The following is a 24,092-nucleotide window of genomic DNA, read 5'->3' as shown; positions in this document are numbered from 1 at the left end:
GTGAGAAAAGGGAAAACAGTCCAAAAGGAATCAGGCTTTTGTCTTGAGTCCTGCCGGTAAGCAAGTGACAGAGCCTGAGAGCAAATTTTGCCCTAGTGCCGTCTCTCCTGAGCCTTTCTTCACAGAGATATGATGGTAGCAGACCCAGCAAAACATCCTGGATTCCTGATACACAGCAACTCTAAGAGAACAGAGTATATCTCTTGTATGATCTGACCTGTCTTCTATCACACGTGTCTTGTCATATTTTGAAAATGTATGTAATGAGTGGACAGAATTTGACCTCTCAGCCTTCTTTCACCAATCATACTCGTTAATGATTATGTACAGTGAGATTACTGTACAGTGTTTTCCTATGGATTTTCTTTAGTAGGTTCTCACTTCATGGTTTGCTGTGGTTTGTTTATTCATTCAAATGTTATTGGATATTCACATTGAAATTTTCAGTTGTTGGAAACAAAGTTGAAGTGAATATCTTATAAAATTCTCTTCCTGACGTAGAGGATTGTACGCACAAAATCCTAAGATACTCAGATGAGTTAACCTGAAATTAACTGCCAAAATGGCATCTGAAGTGAATGTACCACAAGCAAGACAGAAGAAATTTCCTTCATGCACTTCCTCACCAATACCCGTGTGTTTTGAACAAAAATGAAAATCTCCTTTGTGCTCTTCAAAACATAAACAGGGTTTCTCTTGTGAGATGAATATTCACTTATCTGATAATTGACAATGATAGGAGGCATGTAGAAACTGGAAAGTGTTCATGTGACTGCCAAGGGCATGTTGAAGGCTTTAGAAGTGATAGAATTGTGAGTCCGTTGGAGGACTTGGAATCACAGCTGACTCCTGTGGAAGTCACACTGCATGACCCAGGGAGTATTGACTTCTCCTGAAATTAAGGCCCCATGACTAGGACAGTTCTTGTGAGAGTTCCCTGGTATTGCGTGACAGGCCTATGACTTGACAGAAGATGGAGTTAGAGGAGCCCCTAGCCCAAGCAGAGGGACCCAGGGGACTGTTCCTCTCTACACAATCTAGACAGCTTTGGAATATGGGAGGGGCCGAAAGAGCTAAAGCAAAATGTCAGTGAAACAGTCCCACCATGGATGTTATACCTATGGGAAAATAACAAAAAGAAAAGGCAAAATGCAATCTCAAACATCTAGTCCATCAGGAGCAAGACCAACTGACATTGAAATAGAGGACTTTAAAAGTCATAAATCACAAACTTCAAAAGATAGCAAATGAAGTGAAGAAACAGATCCATGAAGCTATAGAGGAAATCAAATTAGAAATAATGTCTCATGTAAAGAAATAACGGAAGTAACAAGTGTAGTAAACAAGTTTCTCAACATAGCTAGAGAAGAAACAGATAAAACAAAAAATACAGGAGCATGGTAAATTGAAACTATGAATGAACAATTTAGAAAACAATCAGAATCTATGAAACATATGCAAAGAGATATTCAAGCAACAAAAAAAATATTGAAAGCTGGAAAAACCATTTAAATGAAGCGGAGGATAGAATTTTATAATTTGAGGACAGTATTGCAGGGAGTGATCATGAAAGTGTAGAACATATGAAAATAGCAAAGCATCATGAAATGACAATCCAGCAGCTTCAACATGATGCCAAGAGAAGCAATGTAAGACTAATAGACATCAGTGAAGATGCAGGAGTCAATGCAAATAACATAACTAAGCTATTCACATAAAAAGTAACAGAAAAATTTCCAAACATGAAGAAAATTCTGTTATACAAAAAAGTGAGACACACAAAGTGCAAAACAGTCACAACAAACATAAGTCTATGGTCAAACATATAATAATTAAGACCCCAGACATACAGCTTAAAAAGAGAATACTAAAACTGTTAGAGAAAAGACACAACTCACCTGTCCAGGCAAGACTATGATTACTATTAAGGCAAACTTTTCAGCACAAACATTCAGGTTAAGATGAGATTGGTGTGAACAATTTCAAGCCCTAACAGAAAACAAATTTCAACCTAGACTGATGTACCAAGAAAAAAGTGTCTTTCAAATTTAATGGAGAAACAAGATACTTCGATGACAAAGAACAACTGAAGAAATTCATGTCCACCAAACCAACCCTAGAAGGATTACTGAGAGACATGCTAGATAGAGATAAAAATGACCATAATCTCCTGAACAACAGAAAGAAATGACCAGGCTGGGCAAGAAATTGAACAAGGGAGAAAAGCAGGAAATCAACAGCAGGAATACAACATGGCAAAGTCAAGCCAGTACATATCAGTGATATCCATAAAGGTAAATGGGCATAACTCACCTATAAAAAGAAACAGGTTGACAGAATGGATCAAGAAACAGGACCCCTCAATATGCTCTATACAACAAACACAGCCTACTCAAAATACATAGATTAAAAGACAAATGATGGAAAACAGTTTTCCATGAAACAGGAACCCAGCAAAAAGCAGGGTAGCTATTGTGTTTGTGGAAAATGTGAACTTTAAACCTAAAATGTTTAAAGGAGATAAAGAAGGCAACTACATACATGTAAGTTAGAAACTGCAAAAGGAAGAATTACAAATATATATGCACCAAATACAGGATCACATAACTATATAAGGCAAATACTAATGCACATTAAAAACCAAACACAAGTACATAATTGCAATAGGAGACTTTAACACCCCACTGTTAGAGATAGACCAACAAGACAAAAAGTCAGCAAAGAAATAACAGCACTGAATAATACCTGTGAGCAAATGGACTTGAAGGATGTTTACAGAGGCTTCCACCAAACTACATCATAATTCATATTAGAATACACATTCTTCTTAGCTCTACATGGACCTTCTCCAAAATAGATCATATATTAACCAATACAGCATGCTTAACTAAATGCAAAGAAACAAAATTATCCCATGCATAATATCAGACCATATCTCAATAAAATTGGAAATCAATGGCAAAAAAGTGCAAAGCCTTCAAATACATGAAAATTAAATAACAATTTTCTGAATAACCGGTGTGTTACAGATGAAATTAAAGGGCAAACAAACAATACTTACAATAGAATGAAAACACAGATACAACATACTGTAACCTATGGAATGCAATGAAAGTAGTCCTCAGCCTTTGAACCTCCACTGGACAGGCAGGGCAGGAAAGTAGAGTAAGACAAGGGGCTTTCTCTGCCAAGAGAGAAAATATATAAGGACAAGGGGCCCATCCAGCTGTAAGTGTTACACCAATTTCTGAGCCTGTATCCTGAGGCCAGAGAGGAGGCAGCTATTTTGATCACTTTGCTAGAAATCAGGAGTTTGAGCAGAGCTACAAAGGCTGGACTTGGGAGCCCAACTGAGGGATCCTCCAGATTTGCCTGCATTTTGTTTTCACTTTCTGTTCCATGACTTAGTCGTCAACAGCTGTTGGCAGTGTGGGTTCACGTGGCTTCCCAAGTGAGCTACTTCTGAGGATCTTGTATAGTCAGCACACAGTGAGATCTTTATGTGTCTCTGTTAGGTTTTGGATAGAGCAAAGTATAAAAGTGCAGTTCCCATGATAGTAAGGTTGGCCCCAAAATTCCATTAGTGACGTCTTAGTTTGAAGAGAGCTGAGGCTTTGATCTTCAGGTTTGCATGTGCATGAAGGGCTCAGTGCTGGCCAAAAAGTGTGTGTCCTTCCTGCGTGATGTTTTTCATCAGTTCTGCTTTTATTCCCACATATCAGAAATAGATTTTCTTGCTGTGTGTTTTCCTTATAAATTATCATATTTTTATTACTACTTATTTACAGTGTGTACTGATTATATTTTTGATTAGGTCAATGGCACATGTGATGCAAAGAATGGAAATTACACCCTATCTTGTGCCCAGTGGTGCAGTCCATCAACTTGTGACTGTTCTCAATGTTGCGGGCATTGAGAACCTAGCTCAGGGCCAAGCCATTGGCAGCACAAAGCACTGCTTTGTCTGGATTGTTCTTTCTTTATGATCATTGCAGTGGGTATGATGCAATATTTGGAAGCTTAGTCCAGCCCTAACCCTCACTCTAACCTGAACCCTAAATCTAACCAACCCTAAAAGTAACTACCAGCATTCTCTGGGCAAAGAAAACTTGATGGCATTGATGTGGGAAATGTAACATAAGTTAATTATAAGGACATAAGATCACTGGTGGCTGGGGTGGAGCAGCAGGAGAAAGTAAAAAAAAAGCATTGTGTAAAAACTTGAAGAGCATTCTGGAATTCGACAGTGGGGGAATCCTCACAACATTGAGAATACACTGAATGCCAGCAAGCTGATTACTTTAAACTTCATTAAAATGTTAAATTTTATTTATTTTGTTCTGTCACTAACAAATCTCTGAGAAATAAGAGTAGTGATGAATACAATGATCAACAAAACTGGAAGAGACGGGAATGGCAGGTGTGGGTCAAGAGCTGCCCACAGGTAGAACTCAAGAGATGACTCCTGCTGTGGAGCACCCAGGAGGTCCAGCTCTGCAGCTGATGGACAAGGGAATCCAGGTGCTGGCTCTTGCTCTGGGGCCAGAGCTGGTGAGGTAGCTGCAGGTGGAGCTGGCACAAGGTCAGGAGGTGCAACTTATGCATGGACTGAAACTGGCCCTGTAACTTCAGGAAGAGAAAATATCACCAACTGTCCATGGATTTCTTGGGGCAAACCCTTCCCACTCCCTGTCCAAGGCAGCTGTGTGCACCAGCTCAGCCCTAGCAAAGCCTCCCAGACTACATCCTCCACATTGACTGCTGAGGATCTCATGCTCCTGGGTCACACAGCATTTGGGCACTTTGCTGAGTTCCAAGGCATATCCCCTGCCCACAAGCCCATAAACTCTGGAGCTTAGGCCTGGGAGGTTCAGGGTGCTCTAGCTGTTCCTGGAGAAGCTTAGCCTGGGGATCTACATGGAAGTATAGTTCAAATGAAGACTCAAGCACAGAAGATGTGGATCTGGGGCAGAAGGGAGCCAGCTGAGTGAGAGGCCTGATATACATGGGGAACTCATCTGTGGGAGGGGTGTAGGCTTTTTGCCCAGTCTGTACAGCATCCAGACACAGCCTCTCCCACAACAGTGGGGCACTTTGAGCCCAAGGAGCCGTTAGAGGCTGAAGAAGTCTCTGTGAGAGAGAGACCTTGCATAGTTGTATCACACTTGTACTTTCTGACACTTTGACTCCTTGCCCCTCCCCAATGCAGTCAGTTTGGTGAAGGCAGTGACTGCTATATGCCATTTCATTGCACTCAATGGATCAGGGCTGCTGCTCCAGGAATATCTGAGAAGTGAGAGGTCAGTCGGTATCTGTCTTGCCTCTCTGCAGTCTCTAGCTTAGGCTATGATCCATTGCTTACCCACTTATGCATGGTCTGTACCCACACTGAGGGAGGCCTGGGGTCCAGAAAAATGGCTTTTAGGTGAGCAATATCTGTTCTGCTGCAAATGGTGACTCTTGGCCTCCAAAGAACATTGTAACTCAAACGGGCAGGAGTTGCATCTGCTCTTCTTACAAGGTCACGCCTAATACCCAGAAATGTGTCTGCACACAGTGTGTCTTCATGTGTATTTGTAGCATAATTAAACCTATTTGCTCTTCCATGACATCTGACAGTCATGGATTCTTTGCAGTACTCAGGGATTCCTGTGTTGAACAAACCCTGAGGCCCATATAGTGACACTCCAATCTCCTTTCCAAAGAATAGAAAGCTTCCCCCAAGTGTTGGTCACTAAGGGGATGGAAGATTATTCATGGGAATCAGCACAGCCTCTACTGTAGGTCTTCATGGGGCCAAGGCCACAGCTAACCACTTTGCATGGAGCCCCCATTTCATCCCCAGTGACCTGAGTTCTCAATGCACTCAGCACCTCATCGTTCAGCATTGTAAAGTGGGATTGAGTGATCAACTTGCACATGGCCAGGACCTGAATCTGCAGGTGCCAAGTCTCACTGGGTTGCTAAGGTAAGAAGTCACCTTCTCAGCTTTGGTGCCTGAAGGGCTGAGATGTCAGCCATGGAGGAAGCCAGAGAGGAAAGGCTGGACCTTGGGCAGCTGTTCAGGAAGGCTAAGTCTGGAGTCTCCTTCAGGCTGTGAGGTCCATCTGCCTGCACGTGGCTTGGTGTACACACATCTTCCAGGGTCTCTGCTGGCTGACTTCCAATCTGTTATGAGACAGTGGGGAGACATGGAATTGGTGTCATGCACATGACTTCTCAGAAGGGTTGGACCTGAAGCAAAGCTCACACTCTAAATTGTCCACAGAGGCTTGTGCTACAGGGCTCACTAAGGAATACTACCATGCTCACATCACCTCGATAGAGGAGAATAGAAGTCTATGCATTAACAAAACCTATGAGTCTTAAGATGGCCTCCAATTTTACAGATGAGAAAATGGAGGATCATTCTAGATGTCCAGATCCATTAATGAGGCCCCACAGAATCTTCTATCAGTTTCCTGATAGAATGTCCACAGGAAGGAATTAAGCTACTCTTCCATAGCCATGGTAGGTGAGCAGCTGTGTTAACTTTTCTTTTCTTGTTCTCATTTAGCCCTGAGGCTCCTATGAAAGGAAATGCAGTGCCTGAAAAATTCCTGTAAGACAAGCACCAGAGAAATGGACAGAGTGGACTGACATTTGAGGTGAGCACATCTGTGGTGAGTTGATGATGTGTAAGAGCTGGGGATAGGGTGGAGAGGCAGCCAGCTAATGGTCCATGGATGCCAGGCTGAGGGCTGAAAATGAGATACAAGGGCAGAATGCAATCATGTCAAGAAATGAAGTGACTTTGTGTTTGTGTCCCGTTTCCCCTTCTCCACCAATGTGTGTACAATGACCTTGCCTGTGAGAAGGTAGACGCTGAGTAGAGAGCATATGGTATTTGAGCACTTGGAGTCTAGATTCCTTGAGAGAAGGACCACAGGCACAGTGTTTGACAAGTCTTGGATTGATGTGCTTAAACGGTTAATCTGACCCTAAATTCCGCTCAGTACTCTATGGGCCGATTTACAGTCCCTTCGGTTGACACACCCTGCACCAGGGCAGATATCTATTGTTATTCTGGGTATCATGTCTGGAGCAGGGACATGTCACACAGGGCCCAGGGGCCAGCTCCATGCCCATGTCCTGTGTATAGCTCTGTTGGGTCAGAGCCCCGAAGCCTGGAGAAAGCCTGAGGCTCTGAGAAACCACAGGATTTACTCTGTTAAACAACATAAACTTATGTTCCTCAAAGACAAAAAGCACTATCCCAGACTTCTACCCAGGAGGGCAGGAGATGACTCTGGAGGCTGTGGATAAACATGGCCACTGCCCTTCTCCTCCTGCCAGCCCTGTCCTAGATGGGAATGTGAACATGACAGTGGCCCAGGCTCAGTTTCCCTGTCCCTGCCCAGGAGCATCTGCCATCAGTGCCTGTCCTCAGACCCCCTCACACTGATGACCTAGGGAGGGAATTGTTTATGCAGACTTACTGTAGTGGCCAGGCCTAAATAGCCTTGTTCTGGAGTCTATCTCTGAGTGGCTGGTGGCAGAGCCTAGGGACATCTGGCCTAGACTTCCCTCTTCTGTCTGGGTGCCTGGGGACTGGGCCTGGTGAATTCTGTCCTGTGCTGCCTTTGATGGTTGGGCAGTTCCCGGTGAGCATCCTGAAGTATCTTGGCTGAATGAACCATCCTCTCACTTGTTCCCAGGTAGTTTTCCCATGGCGAGTCCTGAGGCTGGTGTTTTGAGGCCTGGGAAAGCAGCATAACATATTGACTGATCACTCTCTCTAGCCAAGTGCCTGTGAAGGCCAACTGTCACCAGACCAAGGTGCTTGGTGACCAGATCCTTCAGAGTTCTGTTTAGATCTCTTGCCAAGCAAATGAGGTCACATGCTAGGGTCCATAGCTGGGCTGCCACCTCTAATGCCCTATTTATTTTTATAAATCTGTTCTCTTTAGAAAGAGCATGTGAAAAACTGGAAAACTGAGTGTGGTTTTACACTTTGCTACACTTTGAAAATTTAAATGCAGCAAACATGTAGATGCTTCAGATGTGGCAGGCATGGTGCCAAGCACACAATTCCATCCAAAGGGTCCCTTGTCTCTGAAGATGAGGTGTTTAGTGTCTTCACTTAGAGATATGTCACATTTTCAGGTGACTTCCTTTCCTGGGAATATGGTAGTTTCATTTCAATTCTGTTAGGGAGCATGGAGATGTTCCCAGATTGCCCTTAATATTTTTTCTTGAAGGATGTGAATGTTTCATGTTAAAACTTCTGCATGTCCGGGGGAGGAGGATTCCTAGCAAGTCTTCCTCTCACATGCCTATGAATGATTACTTATGACTCCTTGGATGTTTACCTCAGCCACACACTGCAGTGCTCCATACTTTGACAGCCTGTGAGGGGGGACAGCAGGTGGTGAGAGCAAGGGAAGGCTTTGCAAGGCCATGAACAACATTGCCCCATTTGGATGAAGGACACATGTGTGTCACTCATGGGGAACTTGTCTGCTAGCAGCTGCTATCACTTCCTGTCCTCCCATCCCAAAAAGACCATGAGCTTTGTGTCCCTCCTGGGTAGTTTGCCTTTCCTGTAGGTGATGGTGCTGAGCCTCTTTAGTGGCAATGCTCTTTGCTTGGTATACTTCAAGCAGTGTCTCCGTGCTGGGCTCCTCCTGTGCTGTCACCACCTGCTATTATGGGGCTGAACCAAACAACTGCAACGTGTTCATGCATGTGTCATCTATGTGCTGATGGGGATTTGTTCTGTTTATGGCTTGATTCTTGAAAGCAGGGTACCACAGCCATTTTTATTCATGTTCTTGTGTGTATATATGCTTTTATTTCAAATAAAAATGCTTGAATGTGAAATTACTGGATCATATTTCTGTTGTATGGCTACCTTAGAAATACTTAAAATATCTTTGGAAGCAGTTGATTCGAGCAGAGTTAAATGGTTGGTTTTTGTTTTGTTTTGTTTTATTATGCTATACTATGCCATGCTATGTTATGTTCCACTATGTTATGTGTTGGTTAGGATTTTGAAACTCCTTCAGCATGTTTTCAGTGCTTTCTGATTTGACTTTGAATAATCAACCTGAGAAAATATGAGGATATAACATAATCTGACTAATTTTGCTTTGGAGAAAATTTAAAAAGGCAAACCCAGTCAGGGATGTTGGTGCACACCTCTCATTCCAGTACTCAGAAGGTTGAGGCAGGGGGATTGTAGTGAGTTTGTGGTCATCCTGGGCTACAAGGTAAGATGAAGACCAGCCTGAACTGCATAGCAAAACCCTTTCTAAAAACAAAATCAAAGAAACAAAGACAAAATAATACAACAATGAAAAGTCAAAAGTCACCTGTCAACTGAGAAATCAAATCTTTGTGAGGTTTTCTTGAATATGTGTTTTAGTCAACACAACTAGCATCAGATTTACCATCATGTAGGCATTGATGTTCTGCCTGGTGTTTGCATTGTTTTAATTTTTTAAAGTTTGTACTGAAATGAGTGCAGACATGCTACTGAATATACCCTCTTAGGATATGAGTAGCTCAGTATGAAGAGAATTTGATCATTGTTATTTTTTCTGTCCTAAATTTATAGTTTGAACAAGAATTTGATAAAGGGATTACTACCTTTTTTGAAATAATAAGCATCTTATAAAGATACTCTTTTTGAGTGTATAAAATCATAAAAATTATTATACATTAATAGTGGTTAACGTACCTTGCACTGGGATTTCTGGAATTTCTAAATGATGGATATTTTCAACATTTGTAAAATTAATTACAAATTTTAACACATGGTCTCACTAATTTTCTAAGTTTTCCAGGCTAGGCTTAAATCTTTCCTCATTCTTCCTCACCCTTCCAGAGTGCTGGTTTTACAGGTGCATATTATCCTGCATTGGCAATTGATAGCAATGTTTTGTATTCATGGAGTAAAATGTTCAGCATTAGTTTTTAGACACTTTGCAGAAAGAGTCGATCTACTTAATCTATCTGCTACCTTCCTAGCCTGCAGTTTCTTTCACAGAATAAGACTGAAAATCCCATTAACAGTGTTTTAGATTCTCTGCTTTTTAACTGTGGTCAGCATGTGCTTCAGAGCATCAGCATAATTGCCTTCTGCACTGGGACTGAGGTTTGGTGTCCTTGAAGCACATTCTCTTTTTATTTGATCCTTCCCGGAATTGTTTTTTTTAAACTTTTTTTTTTTTATTTAAGAGGAAAAAGAGAAAAACACAAAACAAAACAAAGCAGTGTAAGGTTACACATAATACAGAACTACAAAAAAAAACATAACAGTAAGAAATCACCTGTTAATAGATTACATAATATCATCTTGGAAATAGTTGCTCAAATCACAGTATCAAAGAATACAAAGTAGACATTCAAACGGAGAGACTGCAAACAGCTGTGTTCAATGATCCCAAAACATTAATATAGTCAGCTATTTAACATCCCTAAACACACTTGTTGTTATATCCGTTAGAGCTCTTTTTTTTCCCCTCCCTCTCTTTTTTATAACAAAATTTACACATTTTGGATTTTATTACTCCTCAGTTCTCATTACTCTCTTGGGGGGGAGAGAATAAAGTCAAACATGGCAAAACAAAGCTGTAAGTCCAAACCAAGGATAGACATAGCACATGATGTAGAACAGAGTACAAGGTCATCAACAATGGTTATCAACATTGTCTCTTGTTTCCTTAAAAGGAATTGTCCATCTCATTAGATATTATAAAGCCGGACAAAACAGTGGAGAACAAGACCAATAAAACTTAGGCATTGTGAACATTACAGGACTTCCAAAGGAGACAATAGTCAAACCAGAATGGGCATCTTTGTGAATCTTATTGCCTTCAAATTAGTTGCCTATACCTTCAAACTTGCTACTATCGCACAGAATGGAACAGAGTCTAATCAGTCAAAACAAGATCTTGGGAGTATTACAGGACTTCAAAACAAGTTAATAGGAGATCAAAAAGAGTTACTACTATATATCCTAATTTTTTAAGTTTTTCCCTTAATTAAAATAAACATAAGAAATAGCTAAATAATTTTTTTAAAGAATAGTAGTTACCATAGTGTCTGTCTTTTTCCTTAAAATATTTGGATAAAACTTCATATACTATAGCTTCAAATATTTCCATATCAAAAAGCCCAGAGTAAAGCCTTTCTAATTAATAAGTGAAAATTTTATAAGGCTTCAAGGCCACATAATGGGGAATCATGATTATCACATATTTTTATATATTTGAATCATTACTTACATTAGGGAAACTATTTGGTATTCATACATGCGAGATTGATTTATTTCACTTATGAGTATGGTCTCAAGCTGCGCCCATTTATTGATAAATATCTCAATGCGATCCTTCTTTATAGCTGAATAATACTCCATTGTATAGAAATACCACAACTTTTTTATCCATTCCTCAGTTGATGGACACTTGGGTTGTTTCCAAGATCTGGCGATTACAAATTGTGCTGCTATAAACATAGGTGCACATATATCCCTGTGGTATGATGCTTTCAGTTCTTCTGGGAATATGCCTAGAAGTGGAATAGCTGGAATAAATGGGATTTCCAATCCCAACTTTTTGAGAAACCTCCAGACAGACCTCCAAAAAGGCTGTACCAGTCTACACTCCCACCAACAGTGCAGGAGAGTTCCTTTTTCCCCACAGCCTCTCCAGCATTTGTTGTTGTTGGTTTTCTTGATCCTGGCCATTCTTTCAGTAGTGAGATGGTATCTCAGTGTGGTTTTAATTTGCATTTCTCTAATGACCAATGATGATGAGCATTTTTTCATGTATTTATTTGCCATTTGCATTTCTTCATCTGAGAATTGCGTATTCATCTCAGATGCCCATTTTTGGATTGGATCTTTGAATTTTGAAGGTCTGAGTTTTTTTAATTCTTTATATGTTTTAGACAAGAGTCCCTTGTCTGAGAGAGAGTTCACTAAAATTTTTTCCCAGTTTGTGGGTTTTCTTTTCACTATGCTGGATATTTCTTTTGACATGCAAAAACTTTTTAATAAGAAGTGGTCCCAGTTATTGATTCTGGGAAGTATTTCCCGTGCAGTTTGAGTCCTATTCATGAATTCTCTACCTACTCCTATGTCTCCAAGGTTTCTACCCAATTTGTCTTCCAATAGATTTAGCGTTTCTGTTTTAATATTCAGATCTTTGACCCATTTAGATTTTAATTTATTACATGGTGATAGACATGGGTCTAGCTTTAGTTTTCGGCAAATGGAGAGCCAGCTTTTCCAGCACCATTTATTAAAGAGACTGTCGTTCTTCCAGTGAACCTGCTTGGCTCCTTTATCGAAGATAAGGTGGTTGAGTGTGTTTGTAGTTGTGGTTGTATCTTCTAATCTATTCCATTGATCTTCAGCTCTGTTTTGATTCCAATACCATGTTGATTTTACTACTGTTGCTTTGTAGTATAATTTCAAGTCAGGGATTGTGATGCCTCCTGCTTTGTCTTTGCTACTTAGAATTGCTTTTGCGATTCTAGGTCTCTTCTGGTTCCAGATGAAATTTAGGAGTGATTTCTCTAGATCTATAAGGTATGTTGATGGTATTTCTATTGGGATTGCATTGAATCTGTATAAGAGTTTTGGGAGAATGGCCATCTTCACAATGTTTGTTCTTCCTATCCATGAGCAAGGGATGTCTTTCCATTTTCTGAGATCATCTTCAATTTCCTTTTTCAGTGTAATATAGTTTTCACTGTATAAGTCTTTCACTTCTTTCGTAAGAGTAATTCCTAAATATTTCATTTTTTTGCTTGCTAATGTGAATAGTCCAGTTTCCCTTATTTCCCTCTCTGTGGTTTTGTTGTTTGTGTATAGGAATGCTATTGATTTCTGAGTATTGATTTTGTATCCAGCCACATTCCTGAATTTATTTATTGTATCTAAGAGTCTTTCAATGGAGCTTAGAGGGTCTTCTATGTAGAGTATCATGTCATCTGCAAACAATGACAACTTAACTTCTTCTTTTCCTATATTTACCCCTTTTATTTCTCTTTCTTGCCTAATTGCTCTGGCTAGTACTTCCAGTACTATATTAAATAGGAGTGGTGATAAAGGACATCCTTGTCTTGTGCCTGATTTTAAAGTAAAGGCTTTCAATTTTTGGCCATTTAGTATGATGCTGGCTGTTGGTTTGTCATAAATGGCCTTTATTATATTGAGGTAAAGACCATCTATTCCAATTTTCTGTAGAGTTTTTATCATGAATAAATGTTGGACCTTATCGAAGGCTTTTTCTGCATCTATAGAAATGATCATGTGATTCTTATTTTTAGCTTTATTGATATGGTGAATTACATTTATTGATTTGCGTATGTTGAACCATCCTTGCATTCCTGGGATGAATCCCACTTGGTCATGGTGTATAATCTTCTTGATGATTTGCTGGATCCTATTTGCCAATATTTTATTGAGGATTTTTGCATCTGTGTTCATTAAGGAGATCGGTCTATAGTTCTCTTTTTTAGTTGGTTCTTTCTCAGGTTTTGGTACTAGAGTGATATTTGCTTCCAGGAATGACTTAGGCAGGATTGCTTCCCTTTCAATTTCATTGAATAGTTTGAGGAGTGTCGGCATTAGGTCTTCTTTGTATTTCTTGTAGAATTCTGCAGTGAATCCATCTGGGCCTGGGCTCTTCTTGGTGGGTAAGGACTTAATTACATTTTCAATTTCAGTAACCGAGATTGGGTTATTCAACAGTTTTACATCCTCTTGATCTAGCTTTGGCACTTCATATGCTTCTAAGAAACTGTCTATTTCTTCTGTGTTATCAAACTTTTGAGAGTAGAGGTTTTCAAAATAGGTGTTGATGATCTTCTGTATTTCTATTGGGTCTGTAGTGACTTCTCCTTTTTCATTTCTTATTGCATGAATTTGAGCTTTTTCTTCCCTTTTTTAAATAAGGTTGGCTAGGGGCCTATCGATTTTATTTATTCTTTCAAAGAACCAACTCTTTGATTTGTTGATCCTTTGGATTGTTTTCTTAGTCTCTATTGCATTGATTTCTGCTCTGATTTTTATAATTTCCTCTCTTCTTTTGGCTTTGGGATTGACGTGCTCTTCCTTTTCTAGCTGTTTGAGGTGTAGCATCAAGTTATTTATTTGTATTCGTTCTGTTTTCCTGATGAGGGAACTCAGTGCAATAAATTTTCCTCTCAGAACGGCTTTCATTGTATCCCACAGATTCCGGTAAGTTGTATCTGCATTTTCATTTTCTTTTAGGTATTGTTTGATTTCTTCTTTAATTTCTTCTGTGACCCACTGATTACTCAAGAGTGTGTTATTCAGTTTCCATGTGTTTGCGGGATTTTTGCGGTATCTTTTATCATTAATTTCTAATTTCAGAGCGCTGTGATCCGATAACATGCAAGGGATGATTTCAGCTCTTTTGCACTTGTTTAAATATGTTCTATGAGCTAATATATGGTCTATTTTAGAAAATGATCCATGTACTGCTGAGAAGAATGTGTATTCTGATGTTGTTGGGTGGAACATTCTGTATATGTATATCAAACCCATTTGTTCACAGGTATGATTCAGTTCTGTTATTTCTTTACTCATTTTCTGTCTGGTCGATCTGTCCCTTGGTGTCAATGGTGTATTAAGGTCTCCCGTTACAATTGTGTTACTGATAATTTGAGTTTTCATTTCTGTTAATAATTGTTTTATATAACTGGGCACTCTGGAGTTTGGTGCGTGTATATTTAAGATAGTTATCTTTTCCTCTTGGAGTTTTCCCCTTACGAGTATGTAGTGACCTTCTTTGTCCTTTATGGTCATTGTTGGTTTAAAGTTCACGTTGTCTGCAAACAGAATGGCTACTCCTGCCTTTTTTTGGATTCCTGCTGCATGAAGAATTGTTTTCCATCCTTTGACTTTCAGTCTTTGAGTATCCTTCTGGGTTAGAGGGGTTTCCTGTAAACAGCATATGGTTGGATTTTGTTTCTTGATCCATTCTGCTAGTCTGTTTCTTTTGATTGGTGCATTGAGACCATTTACCTTAATGGTTATTACTGTTAAATGTTGTTTAATTGTAGGATTCTTATCTCTCTGCTGTTGCATATTTATCTTTCTGTTCTGTTTAATTATTTGCTTTGCTTAGTGGTTTTTTCCTTTGTGTATCTAAACTGTCTTTCAATATTTTTTGCAGGGTTGGTTTGGTGTTCATGAAGTTCTTCAGCTGTTCTTTATGATGGAAGTATCGTATTTCACCATCTATTTTAAATGATAGTTTTGCAGGATATATCAGTCTAGGTTGGAAATCATTTTGCTTTAGGATCTGGAATACTTCACTCCATGCTCTTCTTGACTTTATTGTTTGTGATGAGAAGTCTGCTGTGATTCTGATAGGTTTTCCTTTATAAGTGATCTGTCTTTTCTCTCTGACAGCTTTTAATAATCTATTCTTGTGTTGGATTTCTGGGATGGTGATTATTATATGTCTGGGTGTAGTTTTATTTTGGTTATGACTATTTGGAGTTCTATATGCTTCACTGATCCTGATGTCAGTTTCTGATCTCATGCTTGGGAAGTTTTCATCTATTGCTTCTCTAAATATCCTCTTGATATCCTTTATGTTGTCTCCTTCTTTTTCATTAATCCCTATCATTGTTATGTTATTCTTCTTTGCATCATCTTGCAGTTGTTGAATTGTTGTTTCCTGATTCCTTGTTATTTTTAAAAGATCTTTCCTTTCCTGTTCACTTGCTGCAATCCTGTCTTCAAGGTCTGAAATTCTATCTTCACTTTCATTAAGGCGGTTTTTACAACTTTCAGTGGAGTTTTTTATTTCCTGTATATCTCTGTGCATCTGCATTATGTATTCTGTTTATTTCTTTTATTGCTCGTCTAGGGATTCTATCTTTTTGTTTAATTCCTCCAATTTTTTATCTGTGTTTTCTTTAGATATATTTAGAATCTCTTTCATTTCTTTTATCATTTCTTCTTTTATCTGGGAAATTATTTTGAGTTTGAATTTCTTTAAAGCTTCCTGGAGTTGCTTGTCAACTTCAGTAGCTATTGTGTCTAATATATAAGAAAAATGGGATATATTTTCTTCTAAATACACTTCTCCTAGGGTTTCCTGAGATGGGCTGGAGGTTTGAGGTTGTAATTTGGTCTTTCGTTTTGTCATTTTCCTATATTTCTGTGTTTCAAGTGTTATTTGAAAGCCTCCTCAGGATCTGTTGAAAATCCCCTTCTATGTTTGCAGCTACTGAGACTCTGGCACCACTCTACCCCAGGCCATTGGGCCTGCAGAACCAATGGCCCTTCTCTGCTTGTTCAGAACTCCACGGTTCCAGACAAGCTGGGCCTCAGGGACACTGTGCGCCCACCTGCCCCTTGGTAGATCCACAGCTGTTGGATCGTAGCCGGGTTAGGGTACTCACCACAGACCGCAGTGCCTCAGGAGCCTGTGATCCCTCCCTGCTTGCAGAGATATCCACAAACCTCCAGACAAAGGAAGGGCCTCCTGCGGGCACTCCGGATCTACCCCGCTCCTCCTCTGCACGCAGATGGCTATGCGTGGCTGGGCTCAGGCCGAGGTGCCTCAGGAACCCGGGACCCCTCCTCCTCCAGACAAAGGAAGGGGCCTCTGCAGGCGGCTCCGGATCCGCGCAGCTCCTCCTCCGCACACCGATGGCCCGGCATGGCTGGGCACAGGCCGAGGTGCCTCAGAAACCCGGGACCCCTCCTCCTCCAGACAAAGGAAGGGGCCTCTGCAGGCGGCTCCGGATCCGCGCAGCTCCTCCTCCGCACACCGACGGCCAGGTGCGGCTGGGCACGGGCCGAGGTGCCCCAGGAACCCGGGACCCCTCCTCCTCCAGACAAAGGAAGGGGCCTCTGCAGGCGGCTCCGGATCCGCGCAGCTCATCCTCCGCACACCGACGGCCAGGTGCGGCTGGGCACGGGCCGAGGTGCCCCAGGAACCCGGGACCCCTCCTCCTCCAGACAAAGGAAGGGGCCTCTGCCCCAGAATTTGATTATTGTTTGAATTCAGACCCCCCAGAAAGGTGTGAAAGTTAAAGCTACTTGGGCCACGCTGTCCTCCAGAAGGCCAGGCCAGTGTAAAATATAATTTTCCCTGCAGGCCTACTTTCCAAGGGTTTGTTTTGGTTTTTGGATATTGATTTTTGTTTCTAATTTTTGCTCTGTTCATCAGTGTGTCTGTCTCTGATGTCTGTGGGCCAGTGACATCAAAGGAAAGAACACATTCGTTAAGGGTCATATTTCATTTTACTTAGAGATGCAGCCATTTTCTTTGGTATCCTCAAACTAACCCTACAGTGTATATTCTTGTGAGTAACTACTTTCAGTTATTTAGTCTTTTAAGCAAAATATTCTCATCATGCTGCTTCTACTGAATTAAACTGTAGCAGTCATGAGCCTGTCTCTTATTTCAGGCTCCATACCTTGACCAGCCTGCAGTGTCCCCATTTTCTGAACTGCTCCACAGCTTTGGTGAGTCCACATGCGGCAGTTGAAATCTGCACCTGAGTGGAAGACTTTCTGTCAAATTGGGCTCTGTAACAGGATGACCTTCTTGAACAAAGGTCCCCTGAGGGAGATAAGGGGCCACAGACCTGAAAGGAGGAGCTCTGGCAGCAGGACCATTCCAGGCATCTCCTGTCCAGCCTGCAAGCTGTGCTGCTTTGCTGAGAAGCTCACTCATAGATCAGCAGGCTTGAATCTGGGCCTTTCTTGCCATGATTCCGGCTAGGTGTCATGGTGTTCAGCACCCCACCTTCAGATCTCAACAGAGATCTGCACAGCTTTGAGCTTCCTCTTCCAGGCTGCAACTCTATGTAGAAACTACAGGTGTGAAATCTGTGACTATGAAACTCAACCTGTATACATTTAACCTGGAAATTCAACATCTAAGGCTTCATTATGAAGAATGAGGCTGACAACAACTTAGGTTAGCTGTGAATAGTTAGAAACCACTGAATGTACCACAGCAGAGCTGCTGCATCAATTATAAAATTACAGCCACTGAAAATGCAGCAAGAAGGCCATGTCTCAGGCCATGTCCCCGGTGTTACCTGAGATGACAGAGAGTTTATGGCCTGGCCCTCTCTCTACCCAGCAGTGAAGACACAGGGGCCCATGCAGCAGGTAAGGACAGGAGAGAGGGGCTCATTGATGGCAGACCATGATCCTGGGGGTATGCCTATTTCTTTTTTGTCCATTTTCTTATACCATTGAGTTAATTATAGTGCTCTATTCAATATTACTTCTATTCAGTTTAGTTAACAACAAATAGTGGCTAATATCTTGAATAGGTAAGTGAAAATGGATGATTTAATTACATTATATACAATGAAATTTACAGTACATACTTCAAATATCTATCTGTGTGTGTGTGTGTGTCTGTGTGTGTGTGTGTGTGTGTGTGTGTGTAAAGGAATCTTGATATTCAGAAAGGCAACACTCTGTTTATCACTATCTCTAACACATGAGATCATGCAGTGCTCTTCCACGGTGCAGTGGTGCTAGAAGCCACCCTAGAAGCCACCGTGCACATCTGTGCCTGCTACTGCTAGAGGACAGCAAGAGATTTGGTTCAGTGTTTGTTCTTCCAGCAAGAAGTCCTGAATCATCCTGCTGCCAGGCAGCTCAGGGAGTGAGCAGCATGCAGAGGAGCCCAGCACTGCCTGCCTCACACCCCTTTCCCCCACTGTATCCTTGCTGCAGCCCTGCCAGGGTGCAGCCAAGACTCTGCCTCCTCAGCCCCAGGGTCCTCAGTTCCTGAGTCCTGGCCTCAGCCTCCACCAGGCTTCAGGTGCTGCCATGTGTTCAGCTGGCATAGTGGGTGGTGCACACTCTCAGCCCCACATACACAAAGATCACTGACTACACTGACCCTTCCTGTCTGCAAATTTTGACTGAGGCTTTGGCATTGGAACAATACACAAAATTGTCATTACCTTTTCTTTTTGTTCTTTTTTTAGTGGTTTCTTTCTTTATTTAAACATATATTTAGAATTTCATTTTGAAAAAATCCTTTGTCTGTCTTTTCATGCCCCAGTTAACTAAGCTCTTACAAATTTCTACTGCACTTCAAACCCATAAGCTTGAATGCTCAGAATCCAATCTGCAGCTTTGTAGCATGGTGTAAACAAAGCAGAAACTGAATTTGGGGATATTTCTTTGCCTTCTAGCACCTTGAACAGAAAACCTTGACTCGTGTGTTTTTACCTCCAAAATATAGGTTTCAGTACCAACTGAATCTGCCACTGACAAAATGAGTTTCCTGCATTTATTTCAAACAATCTCATTTCCCCTCAACTGGATAAGCGCATTGTCTAAGATTTATTTTGCCCAAACTTGAAAAATAAGTTCCAGTAGACAAGAGGCTGCTACCCATCCTGAAATTGTGATGGGATTTTATGTAAACATATAGTCCAGCCCATACCCTGGCAGTCATGAGCTGAGAGAGGGGCAGATGGCTTGTGCAGATAGAAACACCTAGAAATAGTCAACCAGCAGCTGCAACAAGCAGGGAGCACAGCTGCTGAGCCTTCACTGCTAGGTGATGGAATGTTGTGGTAGGTTTTGCCCTGGGTTTACTGATGTGGCTTGGTAAATCCAGGTTGTTGCGGGGATTATCCTTCAGTGGGATACTGTGCATTTTGTACATTTGTTGGCCATATGAGGAGATTCCCTTTTGCATTGCAAGTATTTGTCTCTTACCTCACAAAACAAATGGAGAAGCAATTCCAACCTCAAAGATGAATGTATTTAAGTTTTATTTATAAACTGGGATCTATTTGGAACTGTCGCCTTTATTCTCTTCCATTAATGCTTGGCCAAATAGAGCTGTGATGCACTGATGTGAAAACCTAGAGTACTAAATCACAGAGGCAGAAAGATCAGTGGTGGCTGGGGCTGGCAGGGAAGAGAGGGAAATGTGTCCAAATGGGAATGAAGTTGTGGGAAATGTTCTGGAACTGGGCAAAACTGATTGTTCATATTGAGAATGTGTGCATGCCACTGCACTGAGTATGCTAATTAAAGTGAACGACATCCTATCATTTGTTTAAAATTAATTTATGCCATAATATTTAAAACGAGTATAGAGGTAAGGGCAAGAAAATGGAAAAAAATAGTGGAGGAGATGGGAAACTCAAGTTTTTGTGAGGAGCTGGCCTCAAGGGAGTTGAGGACCTGCCACCTGCTGTGGAGACCCTTTTAGTCATACCTCTGAGCTGACAGATGGGCTTCCTGCGCTGGCTCTTCCTATGGTCCCAGAGCTGGTGAAGGCGCTGGAGATGGATCAGGTGCAGACTCTGCAGATGGTCCATGAGCTTGGTGTGCAGCTGACCCTTCAACAGCAAAAGGGAAAACGATCACCAATTTCCCATGTTCCTTGCAGTGCAAACAAATTTCCCAGTGCCTTTCAGAGACAGCTCTGTGCACAAATCCACTATCCAGAAGTTTCTCACACTGCGTTCACCCACTGATTCCTGTGTGTCTCAGAGCTACAGGGTGCTCCCTTAGCCTTGTCCTCCTCACATACCCACAGACCTTACCAGTCCTCCTCACCCTTGTTTCTGCCTCAGTGTGTTCACAATGCTCAAGCTCAGCAAGGTGAAGCGGCATTGGAGGGTTCATGTGGGTTTGCAGCTGCTGCTTAGAGCTAAGAAGCAGGGCTGTGGTTCTGGAGGAGACAGGTGTGGGGAGCTGAGTGTGAGGTCTCGTCCTCAATCCCAAACTGCTTGCCCAAGGCAACCTGCTGAGTTAGACACCTGCCTGCTGCTCCAGCTGTGGAGAGCCCTGTTCCACTCTATCTCCACCACCAGTGAATCAGTCTTGTTCCAGACAGCCCTGAGAGACTGAGAGATGACTCCATGGAGAGTCTGTGTACACTGGTGTGACCATCTCTCCCTTCTTCAAGGAAGCTTTACACACATCTGTCTAGTGCTCTCCACTGGCATGTTGCCTTCATGGGGGATGGAAAACTGTCTGCTATGGTATAGGGGTTGTCTTCCATAAGTATGTTAGAAGTGAGAGCACAGAGAGATATGTCCTGTTTCATCTTTCCTCAGTCATTAGATTGCTCAGAGACTTGCTACCCACTACTCTGTGCTTCCTCTGGGCTTCTCTTTCACTGTTGTGCATCCATGTCTAGGAAATCCAAGAGGGGGTCTTATGTACTATAATGTCAGTGATACATGATCTGCCATCCAGGATAGCCCCCACTAATGTGGAAGGTCAAGAGGGGAGTACATATATCTTTCCTGGTCATTGGATCATTGTCAGTGCCTGGAAAGTGTCTGTGCATGGTGTGGCTCTATGTATATTCATGTACACATGGTACCAGCTGGTTCCTGCCCTGATGCCTGAATGTTCCTGATGCCTCTGCCAGTCCCCAGAGAATATGGCTCTGAATAATACATCTGAAAGCCCATAGAGCAACTCTCCAATCTCCTCTACAATGAAGAGAGAATGTTTACTCAGGGTAGGGATTAGTGAGGGAGAAACAAACCTTTCCCATGGAGAGGGCAGCTCAATGGAGAATAAACACAGCTACTCAGGAGGCCTTCTATCGAGCCTTGGTTGGTGTCAACAATTGCCTGGAAACCCCATTTTGTACCGTAGGGACCCTATAAGCTTGTCCATAGGTACAATTCAGTGTTTTGAGAATTGCCCTATTACTGGGTATAATTCTCAGTTCTCAGTGAAGTGAGGCTGAGAGATATAAGCACATTTCAAAGACTCAGCTTTAGGTGGTTGATTCACACTGTGCAGCTGAGAGCAAACTCACTATCCCACCATCGGGGCCTGTGGGGTGCAAATGTTGGCCCTTGAGGGACCTGGGAAGGAAGAGCTGTGGCTAGGGCAGCTGTGCAGAAAGTCCTGTTCCAGGGGCTCCATCAGGCTGTGCAGCCCTTCTGCCTGTGCCACCCTCACTGTGCAGACCACCACCAAGTTCTACACTGAGTTATTTGCAGTCTGTGATGAGACAGTAGGAAGCCTAGAGTTAGTGGCCCAGCCATGCCCCACCGTGAATGCTGGAAGCTGCAGTGATACTCAAAGATTAAATTTCATAAGGAGCATTTAGAAATGATAGCATTTTCAGATCAGTTTGTTAGCAAATAAGTCATAATCTCCCTACATGAAGAATATCATCCCATGTGTCCTGTGACAACAACATGTTCTAGAGATGAGAAAACAGGCTTGTCCTGGGTGTGGGAATGGGGACCTGTATGTGATGACTCACAGGGTACTTCCCTGTGGTGTTGCTGAAAAACTTTGGTCCAGTTTTCTTTACCATGAAAGGCTGAGTGGCTGTATTCACTGTTTCCTGGTACAATGTCATTTAGCCTAGTGGGCCCCTAACCTGTGACCTGAAGGGCTGGATATTTACCCTGAGACATGGACAAAGTAGCAAGGGCCTAGGTTTTGGATGAGTGCACCTCTTCTGATGTGATGATGTGTCAGAGCTGGGCACAGGGTAGAAACACAGTCATGCCAGTGCCAAAGGGATAGCTGGCCCAGGAGTTACAGTGAACTAAAACAGCAGAAGTAAATCGTGACAGGAAGTGAAGTGACTTAGTGTCCATGTCTCTATTTTGATGCTCCCACTAATGTGTGGAGAGTGACCTGGCACTAGGCCGATTTAGTGGCTGAGCAGAGAAGATGTGATAGTTGAAGACATAGACCCCAGTTTCCTTTGGGGGCAGTACCTCTGGCCTGCTGTTTACTATACACTGGAGGGAGGTTCTGAAGGTATAATCTGATCCTGAAGATCCCCTGTCCTCCTGTGGCTTCATTACAAAGTCCCCTCAGCTCACACTCTCCCCCTGCTGGCATCTGTTGTTATTGGGAGGCCCCACAGTGGTACATCTAAGTGTATTGCAGCCCTGCAGGGACCTGCTCCAAGCTGATGTTTGGGGCAGCACAGTTGGTGCAGTGCCCAGTAGTAGGTGAGAAGCTTCTGAGATATCAGACCAGCAGAGAAGGGGGCCATCAGGACTCCCACAAAGCCTTCCAGTTATGTCAATACAGCACAGAGACCTGGCAGCTTCTGGAAGCACAGGCTGCACATGGAGCTGCAGGGTCAGCCCTGCACAGTGAGCTTGGAGTGGCCACACCCTGTCTCATAACCCTGCTCCCCCATAGTATGAATGGTAGGGACACCCAGACCCACTGAGCAGGTTGTCACTAAGAGGTGTTTGCTAGCATTTATGATCCAGGAAGCCCTCAAAGCCATGAGCCAGCCAGGCAGCAGACCAGGAGGTCTCACTTTGTCTCCTTTGGGATTGTCTAAGTGGGAAAGGATTCACTTTTCTAGTGACAGCACAAAAGCCACCAGGCATATGATGAACCAGGTCCTTTATTGCAGTTCCCCATGGCAGCCTTTCAGATAGCACCTGGGGCTTGCTGGCCTGGTGGGAAAGCCAAGCTGGGTCCTTCTGGAAGTGAATCTCCTCCACCTTCCCCTCCCCATCTAGAATTTATTCTTACATTGTGGTTCCCAAAACCCTGGACCAGCTCAGGCTCACTTATCAGCCCCCATGTCACCTTCCTCAGAGCTCTAGTGAGATTCCCTCTACCTGGGATGCCTGGCATCTGCTCTGCATCTAAAGCCTGAAACACCACCATCTCTATTCCTGTTTCTTGCTGGTGACTCATGGCCACCTGAGTGGTCTCTTGGGCAGCAGACGTTCTTATGTAAACAGGATGGTTCTTGAGATATTAAGCAGTGAGCACCAAGATTCTGGATTGAAGTCCCTGCTTTAGAGCCAGGTCAAAAGTCTATACCATCTCTCACTGGCAGTATATATATAGCACATGTTACATTTTGTGTGTGGATGTACCCCCAAAGCCTCATGTAGTCACAGGAGCATGGTTTTTCCAGAAATCACTGAAACTAAGTTTGTGATGGATTCATGGTCTAATGCTGAGATTAAGAGTGTTTGTGGCACACCTGCCCTAGGGTTGGTACCTGCTTACATTGTAAGGGATGAAAGGAGACTTCCTCTCCCCTCCTCACCTGTTGTTTTTACCATTTTCCACTGCCATGGTCTGTTGCCCTCTGCCA

Source organism: Cavia porcellus, unplaced genomic scaffold, assembly GCF_034190915.1.
Source record: "Cavia porcellus strain 051 isolate PalLab524CR breed Dunkin Hartley unplaced genomic scaffold, mCavPor4.1 scaffold_46, whole genome shotgun sequence".
NCBI lineage: Eukaryota > Metazoa > Chordata > Mammalia > Rodentia > Caviidae > Cavia > Cavia porcellus.
Note: the sequence above shows the minus strand (reverse complement) of the source record.